Genomic DNA, 16,266 nt, shown 5'->3' with positions numbered 1-16,266 from the left:
TGTGGCTGAGAGTGGAGGGCTGGATCCATAAATTCTTAATATGCAGGATGACTCCCAGACTCAAGGTGGCAACGCTGCCAAGTCAGGCTGGTTTGATAGTACCAAGTGGCTCCTTCAATCTGCCATCCAGAAGCGGAGCAGGTGACTTTTGTTTGCCGGGGAAAAGGGCCGTCGTTTGTTTTTGGCAGCCTGTGTCAGAGAGTGACCGGCTAGCTCCTGAAAATCCACGATACGCAGGATGTTGTCCAGACCCATCAAGGCAACACTGCCAAGTTGGGCTTGTTTGATGGTACCAGGTGGCTCCTTCAATCTGCCATCCAGAAGTGGAGTAGGTGACTTTTGTTTGCCAGAGAAAAGGGCCGTGGTTTTTTTTGGGGGCCTGTGGCTGGGAGTGGCCGGCTGGCTCCTTAAAATCCACGATACGCAGGATGGTTCCCAGACCCAAGGTGGCACTAGTGCCAAGTCAAGCTGGTTTGATAGTACCAAGTGGCTCCTGCAATCTGCCATCCAGAAGCGGGGCAGGTGAGTGAAGTTTGCCAGTGAAATTGGCGTGGATTTTGTTTGGGGGCCTACGGCCTGAAGTGTCCGGCTGGTTCCAGAAAATCTACGAAACGCAGGATGTTTCCCATACCCAAGGTGGCAACACTGCAAAGTCGGGCTGGTTTGATAGTGCCAAGTGACTGGTTCATTCTGCCATCCAGAAGCAAGGCAGGTGAATTTTTTTTGCCAGGGAAAAGGGCCGTGGTTTGTGTTTGATGGGCTATGGCTGGGAGTGTCCGGCTGGCTCCTGGCAATCCTCGATAGGCAGGATGCTTCCCAGACCCAAGGTTGCACCACTGCCAAGTTGGGCTGGTTTGATACTACCAAGTGACTCCTGCAGTCTGTCATCCAGAAGCGGGGCAGCTAAATATTTTTTTCCAGAGAAAAGGGCAAAGGTTTTTGTTCGCGGGCCATTGGCTGGCAGTGGCCCCTAGGCCTCTGAAAATCCACGATACGCAGGATTGTTCCCAAACCCAAGGTTGCACCAGTGCCAAACCTGGCTTATTTTATACTACCAAGTGGCTCCAGCAATCTGCCATACAGAAGCGGGGCAGGTGAGTATTTTTGCCAGAGAAAAGTGCCGAGGTTTTTTATGGTGGGCTGCGGCTGGGAGTGGCCGGCTGGCTCCTTAAAATCCATTATACGCGGGAGACTTCCCAGACCCAAGGTGGAACCAGTGTCAAGTCGGGCTGGTTTGAGAGTACCAAGTGGCTCCTGACATCTACCATCCAGAAGCGGGGCAGCTGAGTTTTGTTTGCCAGGGAAACGGGCCGAGGTTTGTGTCTGGAAGCCTATGGCAGGAAGTGTCTGGCTGGCTCCTAAAAATCTACGATACGAAGGATGTTTCCCAGACCCAAGGTGGCACCAGTGCCAAGTCGGGCTGGTTTCATAGTACCAAGTGGCTTCTGTAATCTGCCATCCAGAAGAGGGGCAGCTGAGTTTTGTTTGCCGGAGAAAAGGGCCGTGGTTTGTGTTTGGGGGGCGAGGGCTGGGAGTGGCCAGCTGGCTCCTTAAAATCCATGATACGCAGGATGGTTCCCCAGAACCAAGGTAGCACCAGTGCCAAGTCGGGCTGGTTTGATAGTACCAAGTGGGTCCTGAAATCTGCCATCCAGAAGCGGAGCAGCTGAGTTTTTTTTTCCAGGGATACTGGCCGAGGTTTGTTTCTGGGGGCCTATGTCCTGGAGTGGCCGGCTGGCTCCTGAAAATGTACGATACACTGGATGGTTCCCAGACCCAAGGTGGAACCAGTGCCATGTCGGGCTGATTTGATAGTACAAAGTGGCTCCTGCAATCTGCCACCCAGAATCAGGGGAGATGAGTTTTGTTTGCCAGAGAAAAGGGCCGAGGTTTGTGCGGGGGTCTGTGGCTAGGAGAGACCGGCTGCCCCTTTTGACGGCTTTGACATTGGGAAGGATTTTTTTCTTCTTTTTTTTTTTTTTTTCATGTATCCTTGCCATGTCCCTCATATCTTCCGTTCAAAGTTGTGTCCTCCTCCTTGATGTTTTCCCCTGCTTTTGAAACATCTGTGAGCTTAGTTTTGGCATGTTTTTGTGTTTTGCACTGCACCTGATATAATCCCGGTCCATTTTCTTGTAATCCGGGAAGTTTCCCAAATTTTCTTTTTTTCTCCTCCAATTGCAATTGCTCTGATGGTGTCTCCATTCCAGCGTGTTTGTAAGTCCTTCTTCTCTCTTTTGGCCTTGAGTGGGGATCAATTTTGGCAAGCTTTGCTGCATGTGCCTCCACTTGATGGCATATGGCCAGCCTGCATTTTGATGGTTTTGATTTCGGGTGCCAAGTCAGGCATCTTTGATTGTAGCAAGTGGCTCCTGCAATCTGCCATCCAGAAGCGGGGCAGCTGAGTTTTGTTTGCCAGGGAAAAGGGCTGTTGTTTGTATTGGAGGGCCTGTGGCAGGGAGTGGCCGGCTGGCTCCTGAAATCCACGATAGGCAGCATGTTTCCCTGACCCAAGGTGGCACCAGTGCCAAGACTGGCTGGTTTGATAGTCCCAAGTGGCTCCTGCGATCTCAAATCCAGAACCGGGGCAGGTGAGTTTTGTTTGCCAGGGAAACGGGCCGAGGTTTTTGTTGGAGGGCCTGTGGCAGAGAGAGGCCGGCTGGCTCCTGAAAATCCACGATACGCAGGATTGTTCCAAGGCCCAAGGTGGCACAAGTGCCAAGTCGGGCTTGTTTGACAGTACCATGTTTCTCCTGCAACGTGCAGTCCAGGATCGGGGCAGGTGATTTTTTTTTGCAACGGAAAAGTGTCGAGGTTTTGATTAGGGGGCCTGTGGCAAAGAGAGGCCGGCTGGCTCCTGAAATTCATTGATATGCAGGATGCTTCTCAGACCCAAGATGGCACCTGTTCCAAGTCCGGCTGGTTTGATAGTACCAAGTGGCTCCTGAAATCTGCCATCCAGATGCATGGCTTTTGAGTTTTGTTTGCAAGGGAAAACAGCCACGGTTTTTGTTGGAGGGCCTGTGGCAGAGAGAGGCCGGCTGGCTACTGGAAATCCACGATACACAGGATGGTTCCCAGACCCAAGGTGGCACCACTGCCAAGTCGGGCTGATTTTATAATACAAAGTGGCTCCTGCAATCTGCAATCCACAACTGGAGCACGTGAGTTTTGTTTGCCAGGGAAAAGGCCTGTGGGTTTTTTTTGGGGGCGTGTGGCGGGGAGTGGTCAGCTCATTCCTGCAAATCTACGATAGGCAGGATGGTCCTCAGACCCAAGGTAGCACCAGTGCCAAGTCACGCTTCTTGGATAGTACCAAGTGACTCCTCAAATCTGCCAGCCAAATGCGGGGCAGCTGAGTTTTGTTTGAAAGGGAAAAATGCCGTTGATTGTGTTGGAGGGCCTGTGGCTGGGAGTGGCCGGCTGGCCTCTGACAATCCATGATACGCAGGATGGTTCCCAGACCCAAGGTGGCACCAGTGCCAAGTCAGGTTTTTTGATAATACCAAGTGGCTCCTGCAGTCTGCCATCCCGAAGCGGGGCAGGTGAGTTTTGTTTGCAAGGGAAATGGGCCGAGGTTTGTGTTTGGGGTCCTATGGCAGGCAGTGCCCAGCTGGCTCCTGAAAAACTACGATATGCAGGATTGTTCCCAAACCCTAGGTGGCACCAGTGCCAAGTCCAGCTGGTTTTATAGTACCAAGTGGTTCCTGCAATCTGCCATTCAGAAGCAGGGTAGCTGAGTTTTGTTTTCCAGGGAAAAGGTCCATGGTTTGTGATTGGGGGCCTATGGGAGGAAGAGGGTGGCTGACTGCTGAAAATCCAGGATACGCAGCATGGTTCCCAGACCCAAGGTGGCAGCAGTGCCAAGTGGGGCGGGTTTGATAGTACCAAGTGGCTCCTGCAATCTGCCATCTATAAGCGGGGCAGCTGAGTTTTATTTGCCAGTGAAACGGGCCGAGGTTTGTGTATGGGGCCTTTGGCCTGTTATGTCCAGCTAGTTCGTGAAAATCTACAAAAGGCAGAATGGTTCCCAGAACCAAGGTGGCACCAGTGCCAAGTCGGGCTGGTTTGATAGTACCAAGTGGCTCCTGCAATCTGCCATCCAGAAGTGGGGCGGCTGAGTTTTGTTTGCAAGGGAAAAGGGCCGTGGTTTGTGTTTGGGGGCCTGTGGCAGGGAGTGGCTTACTGGCTCCTGAAAATCCACGATACGCAGGATGTTTCCCAGACACATGGTTGCAACACTGCCATGTCGGGCAGGTTTGATAGTACCACGTGGCTCCTGCAATGTGCCAACAACAAGTGGGGCAGGTGAGTTTTGTTTTCCAGGGAAAAGGGCCGTGGTTTGTGTTTGGGGGCCTGTGGCATGGAGTGGCCGGCTGGCTCCTGACAATCCACAATATGTAGGATGTTTGCCAGACCCAAGGTGGCACCAGTATATAGATGGGCTGGTTTGATAGTACCAAGTGGCTCCTGCAAACTTCCATCCCGAAGCGGTGCAGATGAGTTTTGTTTGCCAGAGAAAAAGGCCGAGGTTTGTGTTTGGGGGCTTATGGCCGGGTGTAGCCGGCTGGTTCCTGAAAATCCACGATACGCAGGATGGTTCCTAGACCCAAGGTGGCACTAGTGCCAACTCGGGCTGGATTTATAGTACCAAGTGACTCCTGCAGACTGCCATTCAGAAGCAGGGAAGCTGTGTTTTTTTTTGCCAGGGAAACAGTCCGAGGTTTGTGTCTGGGGGCTGTGGCCGAGAACAGCCGGCTGGCTTCTGAAAATTCACGATACGCGGGATGGTTGCCAGACCCAAGGTGGCACCACTGCCAAGTCGGGCTGATTTTATAATACAAAGTGGCTCCTGCAATCTGCAATCCACAACTGGAGCACGTGAGTTTTGTTTGCCAGGGAAAAGGCCTGTGGTTTTTTTTTGGGGGCGTGTGGCGGGGAGTGGTCAGCTCATTCCTGCAAATCTACGATAGGCAGGATGGTCCTCAGACCCAAGGTAGCACCAGTGCCAAGTCACGCTTCTTGGATAGTACCAAGTGACTCCTCAAATCTGCCAGCCAAATGCGGGGCAGCTGAGTTTTGTTTGAAAGGGAAAAATGCCGTTGATTGTGTTGGAGGGCCTGTGGCTGGGAGTGGCCGGCTGGCCTCTGACAATCCATGATACGCAGGATGGTTCCCAGACCCAAGGTGGCACCAGTGCCAAGTCAGGTTTTTTGATAATACCAAGTGGCTCCTGCAGTCTGCCATCCCGAAGCGGGGCAGGTGAGTTTTGTTTGCAAGGGAAATGGGCCGAGGTTTGTGTTTGGGGTCCTATGGCAGGCAGTGCCCAGCTGGCTCCTGAAAAACTACGATATGCAGGATTGTTCCCAAACCCTAGGTGGCACCAGTGCCAAGTCCAGCTGGTTTTATAGTACCAAGTGGTTCCTGCAATCTGCCATTCAGAAGCAGGGTAGCTGAGTTTTGTTTTCCAGGGAAAAGGTCCATGGTTTGTGATTGGGGGCCTATGGGAGGAAGAGGGTGGCTGACTGCTGAAAATCCAGGATACGCAGCATGGTTCCCAGAGCCAAGGTGGCAGCAGTGCCAAGTGGGGCGGGTTTGATAGTACCAAGTGGCTCCTGCAATCTGCCATCTATAAGCGGGGCAGCTGAGTTTTATTTGCCAGTGAAACGGGCCGAGGTTTGTGTATGGGGCCTTTGGCCTGTTATGTCCGGCTAGTTCCTGAAAATCTACAAAAGGCAGAATGGTTCCCAGAACCAAGGTGGCACCAGTGCCAAGTCGGGCTGGTTTGATAGTACCAAGTGGCTCCTGCAATCTGCCATCCAGAAGTGGGGCGGCTGAGTTTTGTTTGCAAGGGAAAAGGGCCGTGGTTTGTGTTTGGGGGCCTGTGGCAGGGAGTGGCTTACTGGCTCCTGAAAATCCACGATACGCAGGATGTTTCCCAGACACATGGTTGCAACACTGCCATGTCGGGCAGGTTTGATAGTACCACGTGGCTCCTGCAATGTGCCAACAACAAGTGGGGCAGGTGAGTTTTGTTTTCCAGGGAAAAGGGCCGTGGTTTGTGTTTGGGGGCCTGTGGCATGGAGTGGCCGGCTGGCTCCTGACAATCCACAATATGTAGGATGTTTGCCAGACCCAAGGTGGCACCAGTATATAGATGGGCTGGTTTGATAGTACCAAGTGGCTCCTGCAAACTTCCATCCCGAAGCGGTGCAGATGAGTTTTGTTTGCCAGAGAAAAAGGCCGAGGTTTGTGTTTGGGGGCTTATGGCCGGGTGTAGCCGGCTGGTTCCTGAAAATCCACGATACGCAGGATGGTTCCTAGACCCAAGGTGGCACTAGTGCCAACTCGGGCTGGATTTATAGTACCAAGTGACTCCTGCAGACTGCCATTCAGAAGCAGGGAAGCTGTGTTTTTTTTTGCCAGGGAAACAGTCCGAGGTTTGTGTCTGGGGGCTGTGGCCGAGAACAGCCGGCTGGCTTCTGAAAATTCACGATACGCGGGATGGTTGCCAGACCCAAGGTGGCACCACTGCCAAGTCGGGCTGATTTTATAATACAAAGTGGCTCCTGCAATCTGCAATCCACAACTGGAGCACGTGAGTTTTGTTTGCCAGGGAAAAGGCCTGTGGGTTTTTTTTGGGGGCGTGTGGCGGGGAGTGGTCAGCTCATTCCTGCAAATCTACGATAGGCAGGATGGTCCTCAGACCCAAGGTAGCACCAGTGCCAAGTCACGCTTCTTGGATAGTACCAAGTGACTCCTCAAATCTGCCAGCCAAATGCGGGGCAGCTGAGTTTTGTTTGAAAGGGAAAAATGCCGTTGATTGTGTTGGAGGGCCTGTGGCTGGGAGTGGCCGGCTGGCCTCTGACAATCCATGATACGCAGGATGGTTCCCAGACCCAAGGTGGCACCAGTGCCAAGTCAGGTTTTTTGATAATACCAAGTGGCTCCTGCAGTCTGCCATCCCGAAGCGGGGCAGGTGAGTTTTGTTTGCAAGGGAAATGGGCCGAGGTTTGTGTTTGGGGTCCTATGGCAGGCAGTGCCCAGCTGGCTCCTGAAAAACTACGATATGCAGGATTGTTCCCAAACCCTAGGTGGCACCAGTGCCAAGTCCAGCTGGTTTTATAGTACCAAGTGGTTCCTGCAATCTGCCATTCAGAAGCAGGGTAGCTGAGTTTTGTTTTCCAGGGAAAAGGTCCATGGTTTGTGATTGGGGGCCTATGGGAGGAAGAGGGTGGCTGACTGCTGAAAATCCAGGATACGCAGCATGGTTCCCAGACCCAAGGTGGCAGCAGTGCCAAGTCGGGCGGGTTTGATAGTACCAAGTGGCTCCTGCAATCTGCCATCTATAAGCGGGGCAGCTGAGTTTTATTTGCCAGTGAAACGGGCCGAGGTTTGTGTATGGGGCCTTTGGCCTGTTATGTCCGGCTAGTTCCTGAAAATCTACAAAAGGCAGAATGGTTCCCAGAACCAAGGTGGCACCAGTGCCAAGTCGGGCTGGTTTGATAGTACCAAGTGGCTCCTGCAATCTGCCATCCAGAAGTGGGGCGGCTGAGTTTTGTTTGCAAGGGAAAAGGGCCGTGGTTTGTGTTTGGGGGCCTGTGGCAGGGAGTGGCTTACTGGCTCCTGAAAATCCACGATACGCAGGATGTTTCCCAGACACATGGTTGCAACACTGCCATGTCGGGCAGGTTTGATAGTACCACGTGGCTCCTGCAATGTGCCAACAACAAGTGGGGCAGGTGAGTTTTGTTTTCCAGGGAAAAGGGCCGTGGTTTGTGTTTGGGGGCCTGTGGCATGGAGTGGCCGGCTGGCTCCTGACAATCCACAATATGTAGGATATTTGCCAGACCCAAGGTGGCACCAGTATATAGATGGGCTGGTTTGATAGTACCAAGTGGCTCCTGCAAACTTCCATCCCGAAGCGGTGCAGATGAGTTTTGTTTGCCAGAGAAAAAGGCCGAGGTTTGTGTTTGGGGGCTTATGGCCGGGTGTAGCCGGCTGGTTCCTGAAAATCCACGATACGCAGGATGGTTCCTAGACCCAAGGTGGCACTAGTGCCAACTCGGGCTGGATTTATAGTACCAAGTGACTCCTGCAGACTGCCATTCAGAAGCAGGGAAGCTGTGTTTTTTTTTGCCAGGGAAACAGTCCGAGGTTTGTGTCTGGGGGCTGTGGCCGAGAACAGCCGGCTGGCTTCTGAAAATTCACGATACGCGGGATGGTTGCCAGACCCAAGGTGGCACCACTGCCAAGTCGGGCTGATTTTATAATACAAAGTGGCTCCTGCAATCTGCAATCCACAACTGGAGCACGTGAGTTTTGTTTGCCAGGGAAAAGGCCTGTGGGTTTTTTTTGGGGGCGTGTGGCGGGGAGTGGTCAGCTCATTCCTGCAAATCTACGATAGGCAGGATGGTCCTCAGACCCAAGGTAGCACCAGTGCCAAGTCACGCTTCTTGGATAGTACCAAGTGACTCCTCAAATCTGCCAGCCAAATGCGGGGCAGCTGAGTTTTGTTTGAAAGGGAAAAATGCCGTTGATTGTGTTGGAGGGCCTGTGGCTGGGAGTGGCCGGCTGGCCTCTGACAATCCATGATACGCAGGATGGTTCCCAGACCCAAGGTGGCACCAGTGCCAAGTCAGGTTTTTTGATAATACCAAGTGGCTCCTGCAGTCTGCCATCCCGAAGCGGGGCAGGTGAGTTTTGTTTGCAAGGGAAATGGGCCGAGGTTTGTGTTTGGGGTCCTATGGCAGGCAGTGCCCAGCTGGCTCCTGAAAAACTACGATATGCAGGATTGTTCCCAAACCCTAGGTGGCACCAGTGCCAAGTCCAGCTGGTTTTATAGTACCAAGTGGTTCCTGCAATCTGCCATTCAGAAGCAGGGTAGCTGAGTTTTGTTTTCCAGGGAAAAGGTCCATGGTTTGTGATTGGGGGCCTATGGGAGGAAGAGGGTGGCTGACTGCTGAAAATCCAGGATACGCAGCATGGTTCCCAGACCCAAGGTGGCAGCAGTGCCAAGTCGGGCGGGTTTGATAGTACCAAGTGGCTCCTGCAATCTGCCATCTATAAGCGGGGCAGCTGAGTTTTATTTGCCAGTGAAACGGGCCGAGGTTTGTGTATGGGGCCTTTGGCCTGTTATGTCCGGCTAGTTCCTGAAAATCTACAAAAGGCAGAATGGTTCCCAGAACCAAGGTGGCACCAGTGCCAAGTCGGGCTGGTTTGATAGTACCAAGTGGCTCCTGCAATCTGCCATCCAGAAGTGGGGCGGCTGAGTTTTGTTTGCAAGGGAAAAGGGCCGTGGTTTGTGTTTGGGGGCCTGTGGCAGGGAGTGGCTTACTGGCTCCTGAAAATCCACGATACGCAGGATGTTTCCCAGACACATGGTTGCAACACTGCCATGTCGGGCAGGTTTGATAGTACCACGTGGCTCCTGCAATGTGCCAACAACAAGTGGGGCAGGTGAGTTTTGTTTTCCAGGGAAAAGGGCCGTGGTTTGTGTTTGGGGGCCTGTGGCATGGAGTGGCCGGCTGGCTCCTGACAATCCACAATATGTAGGATATTTGCCAGACCCAAGGTGGCACCAGTATATAGATGGGCTGGTTTGATAGTACCAAGTGGCTCCTGCAAACTTCCATCCCGAAGCGGTGCAGATGAGTTTTGTTTGCCAGAGAAAAAGGCCGAGGTTTGTGTTTGGGGGCTTATGGCCGGGTGTAGCCGGCTGGTTCCTGAAAATCCACGATACACAGGATGGTTCCTAGACCCAAGGTGGCACTAGTGCCAACTCGGGCTGGATTTATAGTACCAAGTGACTCCTGCAGACTGCCATTCAGAAGCAGGGAAGCTGTGTTTTTTTTTGCCAGGGAAACAGTCCGAGGTTTGTGTCTGGGGGCTGTGGCCGAGAACAGCCGGCTGGCTTCTGAAAATTCACGATACGCGGGATGGTTGCCAGACCCAAGGTGGCACCACTGCCAAGTCGGGCTGATTTTATAATACAAAGTGGCTCCTGCAATCTGCAATCCACAACTGGAGCACGTGAGTTTTGTTTGCCAGGGAAAAGGCCTGTGGGTTTTTTTTGGGGGCGTGTGGCGGGGAGTGGTCAGCTCATTCCTGCAAATCTACGATAGGCAGGATGGTCCTCAGACCCAAGGTAGCACCAGTGCCAAGTCACGCTTCTTGGATAGTACCAAGTGACTCCTCAAATCTGCCAGCCAAATGCGGGGCAGCTGAGTTTTGTTTGAAAGGGAAAAATGCCGTTGATTGTGTTGGAGGGCCTGTGGCTGGGAGTGGCCGGCTGGCCTCTGACAATCCATGATACGCAGGATGGTTCCCAGACCCAAGGTGGCACCAGTGCCAAGTCAGGTTTTTTGATAATACCAAGTGGCTCCTGCAGTCTACCATCCCGAAGCGGGGCAGGTGAGTTTTGTTTGCAAGGGAAATGGGCCGAGGTTTGTGTTTGGGGTCCTATGGCAGGCAGTGCCCAGCTGGCTCCTGAAAAACTACGATATGCAGGATTGTTCCCAAACCCTAGGTGGCACCAGTGCCAAGTCCAGCTGGTTTTATAGTACCAAGTGGTTCCTGCAATCTGCCATTCAGAAGCAGGGTAGCTGAGTTTTGTTTTCCAGGGAAAAGGTCCATGGTTTGTGATTGGGGGCCTATGGGAGGAAGAGGGTGGCTGACTGCTGAAAATCCAGGATACGCAGCATGGTTCCCAGACCCAAGGTGGCAGCAGTGCCAAGTGGGGCGGGTTTGATAGTACCAAGTGGCTCCTGCAATCTGCCATCTATAAGCGGGGCAGCTGAGTTTTATTTGCCAGTGAAACGGGCCGAGGTTTGTGTATGGGGCCTTTGGCCTGTTATGTCCGGCTAGTTCCTGAAAATCTACAAAAGGCAGAATGGTTCCCAGAACCAAGGTGGCACCAGTGCCAAGTCGGGCTGGTTTGATAGTACCAAGTGGCTCCTGCAATCTGCCATCCAGAAGTGGGGCGGCTGAGTTTTGTTTGCAAGGGAAAAGGGCCGTGGTTTGTGTTTGGGGGCCTGTGGCAGGGAGTGGCTTACTGGCTCCTGAAAATCCACGATACGCAGGATGTTTCCCAGACACATGGTTGCAACACTGCCATGTCGGGCAGGTTTGATAGTACCACGTGGCTCCTGCAATGTGCCAACAACAAGTGGGGCAGGTGAGTTTTGTTTTCCAGGGAAAAGGGCCGTGGTTTGTGTTTGGGGGCCTGTGGCATGGAGTGGCCGGCTGGCTCCTGACAATCCACAATATGTAGGATGTTTGCCAGACCCAAGGTGGCACCAGTATATAGATGGGCTGGTTTGATAGTACCAAGTGGCTCCTGCAAACTTCCATCCCGAAGCGGTGCAGATGAGTTTTGTTTGCCAGAGAAAAAGGCCGAGGTTTGTGTTTGGGGGCTTATGGCCGGGTGTAGCCGGCTGGTTCCTGAAAATCCACGATACGCAGGATGGTTCCTAGACCCAAGGTGGCACTAGTGCCAACTCGGGCTGGATTTATAGTACCAAGTGACTCCTGCAGACTGCCATTCAGAAGCAGGGAAGCTGTGTTTTTTTTTGCCAGGGAAACAGTCCGAGGTTTGTGTCTGGGGGCTGTGGCCGAGAACAGCCGGCTGGCTTCTGAAAATTCACGATACGCGGGATGGTTGCCAGACCCAAGGTGGCACCACTGCCAAGTCGGGCTGATTTTATAATACAAAGTGGCTCCTGCAATCTGCAATCCACAACTGGAGCACGTGAGTTTTGTTTGCCAGGGAAAAGGCCTGTGGGTTTTTTTTGGGGGCGTGTGGCGGGGAGTGGTCAGCTCATTCCTGCAAATCTACGATAGGCAGGATGGTCCTCAGACCCAAGGTAGCACCAGTGCCAAGTCACGCTTCTTGGATAGTACCAAGTGACTCCTCAAATCTGCCAGCCAAATGCGGGGCAGCTGAGTTTTGTTTGAAAGGGAAAAATGCCGTTGATTGTGTTGGAGGGCCTGTGGCTGGGAGTGGCCGGCTGGCCTCTGACAATCCATGATACGCAGGATGGTTCCCAGACCCAAGGTGGCACCAGTGCCAAGTCAGGTTTTTTGATAATACCAAGTGGCTCCTGCAGTCTGCCATCCCGAAGCGGGGCAGGTGAGTTTTGTTTGCAAGGGAAATGGGCCGAGGTTTGTGTTTGGGGTCCTATGGCAGGCAGTGCCCAGCTGGCTCCTGAAAAACTACGATATGCAGGATTGTTCCCAAACCCTAGGTGGCACCAGTGCCAAGTCCAGCTGGTTTTATAGTACCAAGTGGTTCCTGCAATCTGCCATTCAGAAGCAGGGTAGCTGAGTTTTGTTTTCCAGGGAAAAGGTCCATGGTTTGTGATTGGGGGCCTATGGGAGGAAGAGGGTGGCTGACTGCTGAAAATCCAGGATACGCAGCATGGTTCCCAGACCCAAGGTGGCAGCAGTGCCAAGTGGGGCGGGTTTGATAGTACCAAGTGGCTCCTGCAATCTGCCATCTATAAGCGGGGCAGCTGAGTTTTATTTGCCAGTGAAACGGGCCGAGGTTTGTGTATGGGGCCTTTGGCCTGTTATGTCCGGCTAGTTCCTGAAAATCTACAAAAGGCAGAATGGTTCCCAGAACCAAGGTGGCACCAGTGCCAAGTCGGGCTGGTTTGATAGTACCAAGTGGCTCCTGCAATCTGCCATCCAGAAGTGGGGCGGCTGAGTTTTGTTTGCAAGGGAAAAGGGCCGTGGTTTGTGTTTGGGGGCCTGTGGCAGGGAGTGGCTTACTGGCTCCTGAAAATCCACGATACGCAGGATGTTTCCCAGACACATGGTTGCAACACTGCCATGTCGGGCAGGTTTGATAGTACCATGTGGCTCCTGCAATGTGCCAACAACAAGTGGGGCAGGTGAGTTTTGTTTTCCAGGGAAAAGGGCCGTGGTTTGTGTTTGGGGGCCTGTGGCATGGAGTGGCCGGCTGGCTCCTGACAATCCACAATATGTAGGATATTTGCCAGACCCAAGGTGGCACCAGTATATAGATGGGCTGGTTTGATAGTACCAAGTGGCTCCTGCAAACTTCCATCCCGAAGCGGTGCAGATGAGTTTTGTTTGCCAGAGAAAAAGGCCGAGGTTTGTGTTTGGGGGCTTATGGCCGGGTGTAGCCGGCTGGTTCCTGAAAATCCACGATACGCAGGATGGTTCCTAGACCCAAGGTGGCACTAGTGCCAACTCGGGCTGGATTTATAGTACCAAGTGACTCCTGCAGACTGCCATTCAGAAGCAGGGAAGCTGTGTTTTTTTTTGCCAGGGAAACAGTCCGAGGTTTGTGTCTGGGGGCTGTGGCCGAGAACAGCCGGCTGGCTTCTGAAAATTCACGATACGCGGGATGGTTGCCAGACCCAAGGTGGCACCACTGCCAAGTCGGGCTGATTTTATAATACAAAGTGGCTCCTGCAATCTGCAATCCACAACTGGAGCACGTGAGTTTTGTTTGCCAGGGAAAAGGCCTGTGGGTTTTTTTTGGGGGCGTGTGGCGGGGAGTGGTCAGCTCATTCCTGCAAATCTACGATAGGCAGGATGGTCCTCAGACCCAAGGTAGCACCAGTGCCAAGTCACGCTTCTTGGATAGTACCAAGTGACTCCTCAAATCTGCCAGCCAAATGCGGGGCAGCTGAGTTTTGTTTGAAAGGGAAAAATGCCGTTGATTGTGTTGGAGGGCCTGTGGCTGGGAGTGGCCGGCTGGCCTCTGACAATCCATGATACGCAGGATGGTTCCCAGACCCAAGGTGGCACCAGTGCCAAGTCAGGTTTTTTGATAATACCAAGTGGCTCCTGCAGTCTGCCATCCCGAAGCGGGGCAGGTGAGTTTTGTTTGCAAGGGAAATGGGCCGAGGTTTGTGTTTGGGGTCCTATGGCAGGCAGTGCCCAGCTGGCTCCTGAAAAACTACAATATGCAGGATTGTTCCCAAACCCTAGGTGGCACCAGTGCCAAGTCCAGCTGGTTTTATAGTACCAAGTGGTTCCTGCAATCTGCCATTCAGAAGCAGGGTAGCTGAGTTTTGTTTTCCAGGGAAAAGGTCCATGGTTTGTGATTGGGGGCCTATGGGAGGAAGAGGGTGGCTGACTGCTGAAAATCCAGGATACGCAGCATGGTTCCCAGACCCAAGGTGGCAGCAGTGCCAAGTGGGGCGGGTTTGATAGTACCAAGTGGCTCCTGCAATCTGCCATCTATAAGCGGGGCAGCTGAGTTTTATTTGCCAGTGAAACGGGCCGAGGTTTGTGTATGGGGCCTTTGGCCTGTTATGTCCAGCTAGTTCCTGAAAATCTACAAAAGGCAGAATGGTTCCCAGAACCAAGGTGGCACCAGTGCCAAGTCGGGCTGGTTTGATAGTACCAAGTGGCTCCTGCAATCTGCCATCCAGAAGTGGGGCGGCTGAGTTTTGTTTGCAAGGGAAAAGAGCCGTGGTTTGTGTTTGGGGGCCTGTGGCAGGGAGTGGCTTACTGGCTCCTGAAAATCCACGATACGCAGGATGTTTCCCAGACACATGGTTGCAACACTGCCATGTCGGGCAGGTTTGATAGTACCACGTGGCTCCTGCAATGTGCCAACAACAAGTGGGGCAGGTGAGTTTTGTTTTCCAGGGAAAAGGGCCGTGGTTTGTGTTTGGGGGCCTGTGGCATGGAGTGGCCGACTGGCTCCTGACAATCCACAATATGTAGGATGTTTGCCAGACCCAAGGTGGCACCAGTATATAGATGGGCTGGTTTGATAGTACCAAGTGGCTCCTGCAAACTTCCATCCCGAAGCGGTGCAGATGAGTTTTGTTTGCCAGAGAAAAAGGCCGAGGTTTGTGTTTGGGGGCTTATGGCCGGGTGTAGCCGGCTGGTTCCTGAAAATCCACGATACGCAGGATGGTTCCTAGACCCAAGGTGGCACTAGTGCCAACTCGGGCTGGATTTATAGTACCAAGTGACTCCTGCAGACTGCCATTCAGAAGCAGGGAAGCTGTGTTTTTTTTTGCCAGGGAAACAGTCCGAGGTTTGTGTCTGGGGGCTGTGGCCGAGAACAGCCGGCTGGCTTCTGAAAATTCACGATACGCGGGATGGTTGCCAGACCCAAGGTGGCACCACTGCCAAGTCGGGCTGATTTTATAATACAAAGTGGCTCCTGCAATCTGCAATCCACAACTGGAGCACGTGAGTTTTGTTTGCCAGGGAAAAGGCCTGTGGTTTTTTTTTGGGGGCGTGTGGCGGGGAGTGGTCAGCTCATTCCTGCAAATCTACGATAGGCAGGATGGTCCTCAAACCCAAGGTAGCACCAGTGCCATGTTAGGCTGGTTTGGTAGTACCTAGTGGCTCCTGCAATCTGCCATCCAGTAGCGGGGCAGCTGAGTTTTTTTTGCAAGGTAAAAGGGCCGTGGATTGTGTTTGCGGGCCTGTGGCTGGGAGTGGCCGACTGGACCCTTAAAATCCACGATACGCAGGATGGTTCCCAGACCCAAGGTGGCACCAGTGCCAAGTCGGGCTGATGTTATAGTACCACATTACTCCTGAAATCTGCCATCCAGAAGCGGGGCAGGTGAGTTTTGTTTGCAAGGGAAATGGGCCGTGGTTTTTCTTTGGGAGCCTATGGCTGGGAGTGGCCGGCTGGCTCCTTAAAATCCACGATATGCCGGATGGTTCCCAGACCCAAGGTGGCACCAGTGCAACGTCGGGCTTGCTTGATAGTACCAAGTGGCTCCTTCAATCTGCCATCCAGAAGCGGGGAAGCTGAGTTTTGTTTGCCCGGGAAACGGCCCCAGCTTTGTGTCTGGGGACCTATTGCCTTCTGTATCCGGCTCGTTCCTGCAAATCTCCGATAGGCAGGATGGTCCTCTGACCCAAGGTAGCACCAGTGCAAAGTCGGGCTGGTTTGATAGAACGTAGTGGGTTCTGCAATGTGCCATCAAGAAGCGGGGCTGCTGAGTTTCATTTGCAAGGGAAACGGGTAGTGGTTTGTGTTTGCGGGCCAGTGGCTTGGAGTGGCCGGCTGGTTCCTGAAAATCCACGATACGCAGGATGGTTCCCAGACCCAAGGTGGCACCAGTGCCAAGTCGGGCTGGTGTTATAGTACCAAGTGACTCCTGAAATCTGCCATCCAGAAGCGGGGCAGCTGAGTTTTGTTTTCCAGGGAAAAGGGCCGTGGTTTGTGTCTGGGGACCTATTGCCTGCAGTATCCGGCTTGTTCCTACAAATCTCCGATAGGCAGGATGGTCCTCTGACCCAAGGTAGCACCAGTGC

The sequence above is a fragment of the Melospiza melodia genome, chromosome W (genome assembly GCF_035770615.1).
Source record: "Melospiza melodia melodia isolate bMelMel2 chromosome W, bMelMel2.pri, whole genome shotgun sequence".
Lineage (NCBI taxonomy): Eukaryota > Metazoa > Chordata > Aves > Passeriformes > Passerellidae > Melospiza > Melospiza melodia.
Note: the sequence above shows the minus strand (reverse complement) of the source record.